Source organism: Vombatus ursinus, unplaced genomic scaffold (genome assembly GCF_900497805.2).
Source record: "Vombatus ursinus unplaced genomic scaffold, bare-nosed wombat genome assembly UNPS02009173.1, whole genome shotgun sequence".
Classification (NCBI taxonomy): domain Eukaryota; kingdom Metazoa; phylum Chordata; class Mammalia; order Diprotodontia; family Vombatidae; genus Vombatus; species Vombatus ursinus.
Genome location: NW_020948951.1, coordinates 11521365 through 11537172, shown reverse-complemented (window position 1 = coordinate 11537172; position 15808 = coordinate 11521365). Strand labels below are relative to the sequence as shown.

Below are 15808 nucleotides of genomic sequence, written 5' to 3'. Positions count from 1 at the left end.
TGAGATCACACATCTAGTGGTGGAAAGGGTGTCAGTGGTCTCACCACTACACTATACTGCCTCATCATGCTTCTTATTGTTTGATTGACTTTGGGCAAGTCACCTAACCTCTTACTGCCTCTATAAGACTACAGTTTGAAGGAAATTTACACATCCTTAGTTTCAGACACTAAAAAAACTCAGGACTAGATGAAAAAGTTTAAAAATTCAGTCCAATGTTCTAAGCCTACCAAGATCTCCCTCCCACCCAGGAGTTCTTAACCTAGGGTCTGGGAATCTGGTTCTTTTTTAATTTTTTAATTTTTTAAAATATTTTGATAAATATAAGAATTAGTCCCCTATGCTTTTTGAAATCAACTCAGCAAAAATCGCACACTTAGTTAACGATTGCCAGTTCACAAAGAACTTTCTTTGCAATAACCCTGTGAGGTATCTCTACCTCACAAGTTTAAAGCATATTATACACATTCTACAGATGACAGAAGGAAGATACTCCCAGAGTACCCATGCATGGGATTCAAGTTGGGGGAAAAAACAAAAGTTTGCAAGACAATGCTACAGGATTCATCTTAATGGCATCAATAAAACAATGAACCAGAGTTTTGTTTTCCATTCTGGATGAGTTAGAAAGCATTCAGAGGAGAACAGCTAGAATAAAGAATGCATGTCCCACAGAAACCAGTCAAAGGGACCGAAGATGCTGGGCCTGAAGAAGAGTCTGATCACTATCTCCATATCAATGCAAGGACTATTACATAAGCAATGCTCAGGTATAGGGCTCCTGGGCAAACAGAGGTAACTATCTGAAGGGCTGTCGAGATGATTAGACTTGGTCCCAGAGAGCAGTGCAAGTTGTAGGAGGGCTGATTTCAACTCAATTTGTAATGAGGAGACATTTCCCATCAGTTTGAGCTGTCCAAAAGTCAAACGGACTGGCTTATAAAGTAGTGAGTCCTCTGTCACTGGAAGTCTTCAAATAAGATCACAGAAATGTCAGAGATAGGCAGGGGCCAACCAGACTAACCCAAACATGGACAAGAATCTTCTCTACAAATGCTTATCCAGCCATCACTTGAAGATTTCCGCTGGGGAACCCATTCCTTCATGAAACAGCTCCTTAGACTTGTGGATGGCTCCATTTATCAAGGTTGTTTTGGTTTGGGTTTTTATATTAAGTCCGGATTAACTTCTTTGCAATAGCCACCTCTTGTTTCTAGTACAGCCTTTTGAGGCCAAATTGAACTTATCAAATCCCTCTTCCAGGTAAATAAAATTATCATATTGTCCACTGCCTTTGAGTCTCCTCTTCTACAGGACTTTCAAATGACTCACCTTCTACATTTTGTAGATACTTATAGATGTACTTATATATGTGCATGTTTTTCCTCTTAGAATGGAAGCCCCTTGAGGGCAGAGATTGCTTTACTTTTGTCTTTGCAACTAAAAAAAGTTTTTTGATTGACTGATATGGCAGGAAGTAAACTAATTGACTTGTCAATTGTGTTGCAGAAGAGACTTATATCAGGTGGGGATGGGGTCTAGACTCAGAAGACACGCATCCAGAATTGGAAGGGACCTTAGAAACCATCTAGTCCAACTCCTCATTTTATAGTTGAGGAAAATGAGGTCCAGGGATACTAAGTTACTGGCCCAAGATCTAACAGGTAAGAAGCACAGAGCTGGGCTTTGAACCCAGGTCCTTTGATTTCAGAACCAGTTCTCTCCCATCCTTAAATACCACACTAGATGACTTCTGACGCTTCCTTCCAGCTCTGAGAATCTGTGGTTCTTCCTCTCCACTTTCCCACATTCCTTCCAGTTACAATGTTTGTCATTTCTCCTTTCAAGTTCCCAGTTTGTCTTCTCCTGTGGGGCTTAGGAAAGGCCACAGATCAAAGAATAAAATTTGGGAGGGTGGACTTCAAGATACCATCACTACAAAGAAGCTAATGCCCTCTCCTACAGGCCAAGGTCAGGGCCTAATTCAATGACTAAGCATTCATCTCTCTGTGCCCTGGATTAATCTTCCTGGCAGACAGCCTTAAATGAAGAAGAAAGGTAACTTAGTGGACAGGAGTGGGAAGACATTCCAGATAATGGTTAAGACCTGAAAGCCAGACGCAAGAGTTTAGCAAGAGAGATTTGCTTTCATTGGGCCAAAGGGAGTCTGTAAGAGAGAGGCCACTCTGTGGAATCTTGTCTAATCCTTATGCCACTCGCACATTGACTTTTGGGTATGTGTATATACCTAAATGGGTGACATATAAACACTCTCACACCTGCACACATGCGTGCAAGCATGCATTTGTGCACACAAGCAAGAATAACACATCCTTGTAATAGGTGGGAAATGGAAATAGGCATTTATTAAGCATACATGTGCCAGGAAATGTGCCAAGTGTTTAAAATATTATCTCATTTGGGTTTCACCCAGGAGCTAAGTGCTATTACTAACCTCATTTTACAATTGAGGAAACTGAGGTAGTCAGCAGTTAATTGTCATGCCTAGGATCACATAGCTAGTATGTGACCAAGACTAGATTTAAACTCAGGACTTCCTGACTCCAGGCCCAGCACTCTGACTTCTGGGACACCTAGCTGCCTCTCTCATCTAAGACTAATAGCCCTAATGCCACTAGCCCATTATCAGGGATAGAACCTACCACCTCAAGATTGCTGCTACCTTTATAAAAAGGGAAAAGGTCCTACACATACAATAATATCTAAAGCAGATCTTTCTGTGGTGGCAAAAAAAAAAAAAATAGAAATTGAGGGAATGCCCATCAATTGGGGAATGGCTAAACAGGTTGTGGTATAGCAATGTAATGGAATACTATTGTGCTATAAGAAATGATGCATAGGCAGAATTCGGAAAAACCTGGAAAGACTTGTATGAACTGACGCAAAGTGAAATGAGCAGAACCTGAACATCATGCACAATAATAGCAACACTGTACAATGACCAACTATGAATGACTTAGCTCTTCTCAGCAATTACAATGATCCAAGCCAATTCCAAAGGACTTCTGATGGAAAATGCTATCCAACTCTACAGAAAGAACTGAGAGAGTCTGAATGCAGATCAAAGCATACTATTTTCACTTTATTTTTTTCATGATTTCTTTCCATTTTGTTCTAGTTTTTTTTCACAATATGACTAATACTGAAATATGTTTTACATGATTTCACATATATAATCTATATCAAATTGCTTGCCATCTGGGGGGAGGGGAGGGAGAAAAAATTGAAACTAAAAAAAATTTAAATGAATGTAAAAAATCGTGTTTACATGTAACTGGAAAAAATAAAATACCATTTTTTTAAAGAAAAGATTGCATTACCAGTAAGCAAGTGGGAGAGGAGAGGACCTTCCTGCTCTTTAGGGGTATTAGACTTGTGTGAGGGCCCATGCATCAATTTCTCTCTGCCTCAACTTCTCTGTCAAGGAAAGGTACAGCACGGAGGAGCATTGGTCTATAAGACAGGAGACCCCAGTTCTGATTCTGGTTGTGCCAATAACTTGCTGTGTGACCTTAGGTAAATCATTTCCCCCCTCTGAGACTCCATTCCTTCTCTTTAGAAAGAAGGGATTCTTAGATAAGTGGATATTTAAGGTTTCTCCCAGTTCTAATATTCTATGGTTCCATAAATGCCTCACCCAAACAGGTCAGAATACTGCTAGCAGACATGACTGTGGGTCAGTACTTCACTGCTTCTCAAGACCCATGAGTTCATCCCTCTGAGTGCTCCTTCCACATTCCATGAATTGTTATGGGCCCAAAAATGTCACTTCATGGCCAACTTTCTGGTGATGTCTTCCAATGCTTGACTAGGCCAAGTCAATGTCCCCAACATTTATAAAGTAATCACTATGTTATGAAAAAATATATACTATGTTAGATATTCAGGAAATAAAAATGAAAAACACATTGTCAAAGTCTGAGGGCAATGGATATATGCAGTCCATCTCCAGGTCTGTACTGGAAGCCTTCTCTGTTTGCTGGGCCCTGCCTGCTATAGCTTGTGTCCCACCGGCATAGATTCAATCACTTGTGAATTGTGAGAACTTGAGCATATCAATCCACTTCTCCGGGTCTCAGTTCCCCCATGCGTAAAATGATGGGACTGGGCATAATCAAAGTTTTTAACCTTGTACCCCAAGGATCATGTGGATAGATTTCAAAGGGTCCATGAACTTGGATAAGAAAAAAATCTTGACATTCATTGACCTTTGGTTTCCTTTGTAGTGTCTAGGTTTGTTGTAATCCCTCATGTGTGTTATGTCAGAAATTTTAAAATATTATTCTGAGAAGGGTCCATAGGTTTCATCAGACTGCCAAAGGGGAGCACGACACAAAAAAGATTAAGAACCCCTGCACTAGACAATGTCTGAGGTCTCTTTCAGCTCTAAATCCATGATTCTAAGAACCCCAGGTTAATGCCCTGCCATGATGCATGATCTACAGGAAGCCTTTAATAGAAGGACAACCGCATGGTACAGTGGATAGAATTTTGAACTTGGGGTCAAACTTGAGTTTAAACCCAAACACTTACTATCTGTGTGACCCTGGGCAAGTGACTCAACCTCTCTAGACCTCACTTTCTTCATCTGTAATGAAGGTATTGGACCCAATGGATTCTATGGTCCGTCGAGCTCTAAAAATCTATGACTCTGCCATCACAAGGTTTTCAGCTAACAGGGCATGCTCCTCAAATTGACAGATGACAACAACTTGTTGGGTGGAGAGTCAGGATCCAAAAAGATCTTGACAGGCTAGAATATTGGGTCAAATCTTTTTTTCTGTTTTGTTTTGTTTTTAACTTTTTCATCTAGACCTGAGATTTCATCAGTTTCAGGAGCTAAGGATGGGGAGCCTCCCTCCAAACTACTTATAGTCTTATAGCACTACCCAGGACCTTGAAAGGTTAGATGATTTGCCCAAGGCCAAACAGGATGAAATATAATGAGGCACCTCTCTTGACCTCAGTTGCTTCAACTGTTAAATGGGAATCATAATACTTGCACCGTTTTCACAAGTTTGTTAGGAAGAAATCACTCTCCAACAACAATAAAACATTGTATTAATGACAGTCATTAGGGAGAGGGACTAGACCTCTGATTTATTGGTGTAGGGAACTCCCAGATGAAGAAATTCCTTTTGTGAACATAGGTCCACACCTTTAATGTAATTTATAGTCTTAAAGAGATTCCTCGAGCACTGATTGTCATCAGCCATTTTGTGTAGAAGGCAGGATTTGAACTGGGATCTCCCTGGCTTCAGGATCTGCCCTCTATCCCCTAGTCCTCACTGCCTCTCATGAGGTATTGTGATAAGAAATGTCTGATCCAAATGATACTTATCCCCATGGCCAACAGGGTCATTTCAACTAGAGATTGCTAAGCCAAGATGCTACATGGAAAACATTTCTTCCTGGTCCCTGAAATCCTAGCAGACAGCCTAAAACAGAAACATCTGGCACATTATAATAACTAATGGTCAAAAAAAAATCAATGGTTCCCTATTTCCTCATAAGTAAAGTTCAAACTGTTTAACCTGGTATTCAAAGCCTTCCACAATGTGTCACAACCAACCATTCCTTTACCTTTCTCTTATATTATTATATGCACATTGCTGTTGTTGAGTCATTTCAGTCATGCCCAGCTCTCCATGACCCCATTTGGGGTTTTCTTGTCAAAGATACTAGAATGGTTTGCCATTTCCTTCTCCAGCTCATTTTACAGATGAGGAAACTGAGGCAGAATTACATGACTTGCTCAGGGTCACACAGCTAGTAAGTGTCTGAAGCCAGATTTGAACTCAGGAAGATGAGTCCTCCCAACTCTAGACTTGACACTCTATCCATTGCCACCAAGCTGGCCCAAACTTCACCCAGTTTAGGATCAAACTCTTGGCCACACAGCCGAGACTTCCATGACTTTGTTTGGTTACTCTGAGAGGCAGAATAGTGCAAGGGAGAAAAAGGAGCTAACCTTTAACTCTATCTGGGTGACCTGGAGCTAGGTCTCCTAGCTGCAAGTCCAATACTCTTTTAACTATACCAGGCTGAATCTTCTACCACATTAATTCATGAGTGGCCCCAGTCTAGAGAGCTGATGAGAGTACCCTGTGGAGATTCATCAACTCAGACTTCAGCCCTTGTTAGGAGCCGATAAGATCTCATATTATAAATATCCATCTTCTTGAAAATAGAGCACTGAACTTGAGAAATTCTCTTTGCAGAGTCAGAAAATAGACAACCAGAGAGAGACTAAAGAGTTCCTTCTCTTTAATTCCACTGACATCCCTCACAAGTGAACAGCTAAGAGTTCAGTCCAGTAGCCACACTGCTGAAACTTTGGCCCTGGCTTAATACCTTTTTGGTACTCCGGGTTACCTGCTCAAGTCCCAGAGTAGACCTGAGCTTTTCCATAAGGACACCAGACATCCTAGATCAGTGGTCTTATAGCTATTCATGGTACATGGGCCAAATGTGGTACACAAGTGGATTTTCATTGAGAGCTGGATCCCACTTCCATACCCTCTCTTCCCACCAGCAAGCTGTTGACTCGTTTTTCATTATTTTCTTGCATCACTCATTTCTCTTCCCAATTTTTCCTCTACTTTTCTTACTTGCTTTTCAAAATTCTTTTTGAACTCTTCTATGGCCTGGGACCAATTCATATTTTTCTTGAAGGCTTTGGATGGAGGAGTTTTGACTTTGTTGTCTTCTTCTGATTGTATGTTTTGATCTTCTTTGTCACCAAAGTAAGATTCTATAGTCTGAGGTTTTTTCCACTCTTTGCCCACGTTCCCAGCCAATTACTTGACTTTTAAACTCTTTGTTAAGGTAGGGGTCTGCTTCCACTGTGGAGGATGTACTGTCCCAAGCTTTGGGGATTTTGTGCAGCTGTTTTCAGAGATACTTCTAGGGACCTGTAAATTTTCAGTTCTTCCAAAGTGATATGATCAATGGAGAGGTGTTTACTCCTTTCCTGGCCTGCATTCTGGTCTATGAGTAACCATAAGCACTCTTTTCTACCTTGAAACCATGAGAAAACCCTCTCCACCGCCACCACACGTTTCACCATGCCAGTGCTCCTCTTAGCCCCAGGACCACCACACAGGAATGCGACCCAGATCTAAGCACAGGCAAAGCAAAAGAATCCTGCCTCAGCGCCAACAAAGAGATCCCTGCAATTTCCCTCTAATCAGCTGCTCAATCCCTCCTTCTGTGGGCCAAGAGCTCCAGAAGCAGCCGCCATGTCAGGGCAGCACAGGGGACTGGGGTTGGACCAAGCTCCTCTCTCACTGAGGTCAGACAGACCTTTCCTACTGACCTTCTAAATTGTCTTTGGCATTTGTGGGTTGAGAAGTCTGGAAACCACCACAGCTTCCCATGATTCAGTCTCCTGAGGCCTGCTCCAGGTTCACTAGGGCTTGTCTTTGCCTGTGCGGCCCATGCTGAACTGCACTCATCTCCCAGCTCAGCACAACAGACCTTTCCCTTCTACCATCCAGGTTGTCTTGGCCTGGAAATTTATTTCACTCTGTCTTTTTGTGGGTTCTGCTACTCTAGAATTTGTATAAAGTCATTTTTACAGGTATTTGGAGGGGTTTGGGGAAGAGCTCAAGCAAGTCATTGCTTATACTCTGCCATTTTGTCTCTGACCCCACCTCAAATCAAATTTTTAAGACAGACTCAGATGAGCATGTGGGATATTACAAAACCCTCTAGAGGAAAGAGACCCCAAGACACTGCCTTTTAGGGGTGGGGGAAATAGACAGAGACCATAGAATACCATTCAGATGAAGACCCCAGACCACTGAGAGGCTGCTGCCAATCAAGCTTCTCCTGAAGGAGGAAGAAGATAGGACCCAGATGGACAGTTTACTTGGAGTATGGCTAACATCCCCCAATCTGGTAGCTTACTGTTTTAATTAATTATTCATGCTAAACTTGATTGTTTCTATCTGCTAAAAAATATTACAAGTGCTGTCAGCACCCTCTAAATTTTCATGCCCTGGGCAAAGCCCTGATTGTTCCATCCTAGTCACAGCTCTATTCCCCACCTCTAGAGTCATCTCCCTTGTTTTAGAGCTGTTTGTGCATCCCTTCCCCCTCCCCTAGGACAAACTCTCTGAGGATTGGGATCGTGTCTGACTTCCACTCTTCATCCCCAGAATTTAGCACAGAGCTTGGCACTGGACACCTCTGATGTGTATGCAGTATGCACTCTGCACATAGTAGGTGCTTAATGAGCATTTGTTCAATTTAAGTATCTACTATGTTTAAGCAACTTTACTAATCAATGGGGATATAGGAATGAAATATGACACTGTCCTTGCACTCAAGAAACTACCAGTCTATTTGGGGGATATGTCAAGCCCACCAGTGTTGAGGACTTTGTAGATGGGATTTCTGTTCATACCCAGATTGGACTGTATAACCCTCTGAAGACACTTCTAATTGAGCACTATTCTGAGTGATTCTGAGTTAGTCCTTCTAGGAAACTCACAAGGAAACAGATTCACTAAGTCCAGTCAAAAGCAAACAGCCCACTCATATCCCACTAATTGAGCAGTCAAATGAGAAGATCAAAGCCTTGCTCCTCCATTCCTACAAACACATCCCTGGCAGGTGCCTCTCCATGTGACCAACCAGGTTGCTATTCCCTTTGTAGTCAATGGTGCAGCTTAGCGGATTACATGCAGGCGAACTTCTGGAAAAACAAGTTTGGTTTGTTTGCCTCAGTCTCTGGTAGAGAAATCACTCTCTGCTTCCAAGGCCCCAGAAAAAAACACCACAGGCCCTCCTTCCAAGGAGCACAGCTGAACCATAAATGAGCACTTCTTGCTAAGAATTTGAGCAGGGCCCCTAGAACACAGTCATGGAGTCTCCAGGATGGGGCCACCCAGCCCCCCAGTTCCTGTGATCCTCCAGGCAGGGGTCCATAAAATACTTAGATTACAGCTGGCCCCAGCTGGCCCTCATTCCCACTCTGACTCCAACCCCACCCAGTTAACCATCAAGTCAACCTTCCCGACTAAGGGAATGTAGAAACCTGGCTTCCATTTCTGCAACTGGGAAGAACTGGGCTGTGTGAACTTTCAATTCAATTAATTGTTATTAAGTACCTCCTAGGTGCCAGGTGGATCAACCCTAGTGCCTGGCACATAGTGTGTATTATATAAATGCTTTTATCCCCTTCTTCCTTCCCCCACTTATACATGATAGCAGATGATATTTACATATATCTCCCTTTTTAATTTGCAAAATGTTTCCCTCACAACAATATTATAAGAAAATTCTTTACATCCTGTCCACATGAGTTATTATGTTCATTTTACAGGAGAGGAAACAAGTTCAGAGAGGGAAAGTGATTTGCCCCCATATCACACAGCTAGTAAGTAGTAGAGCTAAGATAAAAGCCCAAGCCCAGTGTTCTGTTTTTTTTGTTTTTTTCGTTTTTTTTTTTTTTTTAGGCAATTGGGGTTAAGTGACTTGCCTAGACTCACACAGCTAGTAAGTGTCAAGTGTTTGGTCTGAGGCCGGATTTGAACTCAGGTCCTCCTGACTTCAGGGCTGGTGCTGATCTATCCACTGCACCACCTAGCTGCTCCCCCCCTTCCTCCCCCCCCAAGTTCTTTCTATGAGTGTACACTGCCTCCCTCCCCCCACACCATCTAGCTGCGTTCTTCAGTAACTTAAAATCACACACATACAAACTCCCTCACTTTTCAATGACTTGACTTCCTCCCTCTAACAGAGAGCTTAGCAGGGTTGGGGAACGTACAGCCTTGAGTTCCTAATGTGGCCTTCTAAGTCCTTAAGTGCGGCCTGCATTGTGACCTCGAGGCCACGGGATCCCCACCCCTAGCATGAACACTGGTTTGTTGGGAAAGAAGGCCAAAATGCTTTCATCTCATCTCATCTCATCACAGTCACAGGGTACTCTAGACCAGGAGTTCTTTATCTTTTTAGTGTCGGAGGTCCTTTGGGCAGACTGATAAAGCCTATGGGCCCCTTGCCAAAGTAATGCTTTTATATGTATAAAGTAAAATACAGAGGCTTACAAAGGAAACCAATTATATTGAAATTAAAATGTCATTTTTCTCCCATTCAATTTCAGAAACCTCAATCTACTTCCTCACCAGCAGCCACCTTCCCTCCAGTCTTCTCCCTTTCTTATCAAGTCCACCTTTTCATCTCCCTTTGTTTTATCTCCTAGTTTTAGAATGTAAACTTCTTAACAATTAGTGATTTAGGGAGTGAGCTTACTAGAAATACAAGAGCCAGGTTCACCAGGTATTATAAATAGACAGCCAGGATCTAAGGTGAGAATTTCATTCCCTTGGAATACAAGTCTAGTACTCCAGCAACTTAGGGTGATAGGACCCCTTGCTCTGTTCACCCCATCAGGCAGGTACCCAGCAAAATTAACTGGTTACAGAAAGATGAAGCCACCCCCACCACACCTCCAAACCAAGATCTCCACTGCTACGAGGAGTTGCCAAATTGGAAGCCATTTGGCCCAGCTCAGGAATGGGCCTGGCATGACTAGATCCTCAGGGAAAGCTAGGTGGGGTCAAGTGGCCCCTAGCCAGCAGCACCCCTTCTTGGCCAGGCACCGGCCAGAGTCAGATGTTATCAGCCCATTCTGCATGCCCGAGCACGATGAAACAGCCCAGCCTTGCTAGGGATGCTGGGCAACACCCAGAGGGATCCATCTGATCTGGCAGGTCAGGTACCCTAGCTTGTAAGAACACCAGTTGTACAAGGTGTTTGGAGCCATGCAGACAGGTGAAGGAGCAGGAATTCCCGGTATTCTTGTGTCCCCTGGCACAGGGACACATATTTCTTATTTAATAGGAGGCAGTGAGGGGGCATGTAAAAAAGCTCTGGATTTGTAGTTAGAGAACCTGGATTCAATGCCAGTTCTTTCATTTCAGTCTCCTTGGGCAGGCCAATTCCCTCCCCTCCCCACTAAACACACACACTTTGGGTCTTGGTTTCCTCATCTTTAAAATGGGGGGGGGGTGGGCCTACATGATCTCTGAAATTACTTCCAGCTCCAGATGTAAGATCCTGCAACCTTTGCTGCATTTAAGACCCCAGCCTTATCGTAAACCTGCTCTGCTCCAATCAGACTGCTCTGGTCCTCCCCCAGGTATATTCCTTGCATATTCTCATAGCAAGGCCATTCAGTCCAATACAAAAAAAAATTTTTATTAAGCGCCTACTATGTACAAGGCACCAGGGATAGGAGATGAAAAACCACTCCTGCCTGCCCTCAAGGAGTTTATGTTCTCCAGGAGCATTTGTTCATTTTGGTCCCAACTTAAAAAATACTTTCACTTACTTCTCCATAATCTGAACTTTCTCCATCCTTCAAGGCCCAACACACTATCTAACTCCTCTAGGAAAGTCCTATAATGGCCTAATTATACGTATTGGTGTCTTAACTCTCTGCCAAACTGTAAGCTCCATAAGTGCAGGCACTGTGTGTTACCTAAACTTTGTATCTCCCCTAGAATGCAGCACAGTGCTTTCTTAAATGGCTTTTAAAGCCATTTAAAAAATAGTTGTTACCTATATAGAACAGAAATTCTGTTCATTTACAATTCTTTTTTGGGGGGGCAGGGTTGTATACTGAAATGTTGGTGACTAGTAATAGTTAACAACACTAGCTGGAATTAATATAGCACGTTAAGGTTTGCAAAGCACTTTACAAATATTATCTAGGGGCAGCTAGATGGCTCAGTGGATAGAGTACCAGCCCTGGATTTAGGAGGACCTGAGTTCAAATCTAACCTCAGACACATAATACTTACTAGCTGTGTGACCCTGGGCAAGTCACTCAACCCCATTGCCTAGCCAGAAAAAAATAAAAGAAGAAATCCTCTACAAATATTATCTCATTTGATCCTCACAATAACCCCAGGAAGTAGACACTATTGTTAGCCTCATTTTACAGATGTAGACACTAAGGCAGATAGAGGTTAAGTGACTTGTCCAGTATCACCACAGTTAACAAGTGTCTAAGGACAGAGTTGAACTCAGGTCTCCTTGACTCCAAGTCCAGCATTCTATGAGGGAATGAATAAGTGGCAACCCAAGCCCACCATGACCTCTTCTCTCCCTGAACCCTGCTAACAATCATTGCCTGCCTTGTATTGCTGGTTAAATTTTGGATAACAAGAATATTAATAACTTACTTTTGCTTTAAGGTTTACACAGTGCTTTTGCATTCATTATTTCATTGGGTCTTAAAGCAATTCTTTGAGATAGGTGGTATCAGTCCCATTTTACAAATGAGGAATATGAGATTCCAAGAAGAGAAGTACCTCAAGCAAGATAACACTAGCTGCAAGTGGCAGAGTTGAGTATCAAGAGTGAGTATTTAAGATTCCAAGTACGACTCTCTTTCTCCTACACATAGCTGCTGAGAGCCCGCTCTTGCTCTCTCCAACAAGAGTGTAAATACCATGTCCCAAGGCTAAGTATGGCCCATGAGAGGAATTCAATCATGTAACCAACATGAAGTGGAAAAGAATGTCCAGGGGCATCTGTCCAATCTCCAACCAGGCTCAACAAACATTAAGTACCTACTATGGGAAAGGCAATGTTGGGTACTGGGTATAAAAAGATTAAAAAATGAAACATTCCTTGCCCTCAAGAAGCTTGCATTCTATAGAGGAGAAACAATGCAAATAAGCAAGTACAAAGTATATACAAAGTTAATACAATGTAATTTCTGAAGAGGGACAGTACTAATGGGGAATCAGGAAACGGGGCACTGCATCTGAGTCTGGAAGGAAACTAGGAGTCCTAAAAGGAGACAGAGGTGTAAGGGGGGAGTGTATTCCATACATGGGGGACAGCCTATGCAAAGGAATGGAGGTGGGAGATGAAACGACAAATGTGCCTGTTTGGTTGGATAATAGTGAATGTGAGGAGGAATAATGTAAAATAAGCCTGGAAAGTAAGTCTGGATCCAGATTGTGTTATGCCTTAAATATCAAACAGAGGAGTCTGTAATTGATCCTAAAGGCAATAGGAGACACTGAAGATTCTTTGGGTGGGAAATGCCTCAGGCATATCTGAGCTTTAGGAATATAAGTTCAGCAGCTGTTTGGAAAATGGATGGAAGAAGGGAAAGTCTGGAAGCCAAGGGAAGTTATCATCTGCCCAGGAAGAATGGTTCATTTGGAGGCTTGAGCTTCTAAGATAATACAAGTACCTCTTCCTCCCGGAAGTCTTCCATGGCTAGCCACTCAATGGCCAGATCCCATGGGGATCTGATCCTCTGAACACAATCTATTATATCATGCCACTGGACACTTAGCAAATAGTGCCTTGAGTAATTAGACTTTTTTTTTTTGTCATTATGTCTGATCTCCTCAACCAGCTCCTCCTTTAAGATTATGGAAAGTAAAAGGTAGCATGGATTTTACAACATAGAATAGAACCCTAAGAAAATAGAATGTCAGGTACACAGTTGCTTAGAACATAGGATGTCAAAGCTAGAAGGCACCTTAGAATATAGAATGTATCTTGCACCATGCCAGCACATAGCACACTCTCTGTACACACTGGCTGAGTTAGACAAGTGAACAGATTTTCCGCCATGTATTCTGCCCTGAAAACAATCCAGATTATCCTCTCTCTGAAACTGCACTGCACTCTCACTTCCCTGTGCTTTTTATTCATTCATTCAACAAGCATTTATTCATTCATTCCAGTCATTCTTTAGCCTACTTCTTATGCCTGGAAATCTCCTCTTCTCTCTCTTTGCTGACTTCTTCCTACTCATCATTTAAAGTCCAATTTAAACGTTACCTTCTCTGGGAGGCCTTAATGGATGTCCTGAGGTTGATAAGGTCCTTCTCCAAGACTTCATCTTATTTTGTGGTACAGTGGAAAGAGCACTGGCCCTGGAGTCAGAGGACCTGGATTCAAAACCCTGCTTCGGATACTACCTGTGTGACCCTGGGTAAGTAATTAAACCTCTCTGGACCTTAGTTACCTCTTCTATAAAGGAGGAGTTGGGCTAGATAAGCTCTAGGATCTCATCCTATTCTAAATTTACTATCCTACTGGATTGTAAGCTCCTTGAGGGCAGGAACCAAGTCTATGTCTTATCTAAACCTTGTATCTTCCCAGTACCTTGCACACAACAGACCCTTAACAAATGATTATATTATAACAGAAAGACAGGCAATACATCTTGAGAATAAGCAAAGGCATCAGCTAGAACCACCCGTTCTGGATTGAACTTTTGTTCTCTAAAGTAGCATGGGTAGAGGAAGTGGGATGGAGATTGGGATCACCAGCCAGCCCTGACACAACTGTCCCCCATCCAAAGCTGTATTAAATCCCATGGCCCAAAGGAATAGATTCTGCACTCTGGAGTACCCCAAGGAGTCTCTCTATGTGCAATCCACACTGGCAGCTCTTCCTGCTACCTCCCTTTAACCCACAGAATTCTCTCCAAGAGTCACCAAAATGAGATGCATACAAACAGGTGGAGGACAACCTCAGACCTTCCAGGGGGCTGTCTACTCTGACTAGTGCTAGGCTGCAGAAACTTCCAAGACACAGTGTCATATAATGAAAAGAGTGCTAACTTTGAAATCAAGAGACATAGGAACATAGATGTAAGGGACCTCAGAGGAAATCAAACCTAACACCTTTATTTTACAGTTGAGGAAACTGAGGCACAGAGAAGTTAAGTGACTTGACCACCATCTCACAGCTAAGTGTCTTAGACAGGATTTGAACCCAGGTCTTCCTGACTCCCAAGTCCAACACCCAACCATTATAAAACTCTGACTCTCAGCCTGGGTTCAAGTCTGGGTGTTGACTCTGACACATACTAGCTGTGCAGTCCTCTGAGCCTCACTTTTTTTCTATGTAAAACAGAGAACAATACTCATATTACCCACCTCACAAGGTTGTTCTGAGGAAAGTGCTTTATAACATTAATGTACTATAGAAGCGTGAGTTATCATTATCCAGAAAATGGATAGGCCCTGGTTGGCAAGCATCTCTAGAGACCACCATGGTGAATGGGACACCAAGTTGTACTTTGACCTATCTGGATTAACTGGTGGCTATTAAAGCCAGCTTTTAATAGTTAATGTCTGGGCTGAACCCCAAGAGACTTGGAAAAATCTCACTCTCTGAAACTGATCGACTGACTAGCCTGAGCCCCAGCTACATGAATGTCACAGAGGGTCACCTCTTCTGCACAGAACAGGAGACTGTATGCTCCTGAATCTGAGTAACCCTTCCCTCACCCCTCTCCCCCATTAGTGAGCATCTCATCCACTCACACATTCAACACTCAAGCTTCATCACTGCAGAAGCCACCAGACAGCCACCCCAAACATAAGCCACCTGCTGCTGGCTTGGCCTGGGCCACATTGCCTAGCGGCCTGCAGAAGACATGCAGCTGATTCTGGGTGGATATTTGAGCCCTGTGAGATCTCTCTGATTACAAGTGATACCTGGGTTCATTGAGATCTCTCAGATTACATGTTATAGCAAGACAGGAAGAGTTTTCTCTTTCCTTATTTCTCCTCCTTTGTCCTTTTGCTCTCTCTTCCTCCCACTGTCCCTTTCTCTCCCATCACCAAAGGATTTTAGAGAAGCACCCCTCTGAGGGATAATCTCTAGTGGACTAGAGGTGAGAGGTTGGATGGATACTGGTCCCTTAAAGTTAGGTTGAGAAGGGATAGAGAACTAAGGAATAGAGGGTGTGTGTGTGTGTGTGTGTGTGTGTGTGTGTGTGTGTGTGTGTGTG

The 15808-nt window shown here is 42.8% G+C and overlaps 1 protein-coding gene across 3 annotated transcripts in view; it reads right to left on the bottom strand.

Moving 5' to 3' along the window:
* Nucleotides 1-15808, bottom strand: part of LOC114035014 (cytochrome P450 4F22) — a 64192-nt gene that overhangs the window by 36027 nt on the left and 12357 nt on the right. The window lies entirely within an intron of this gene.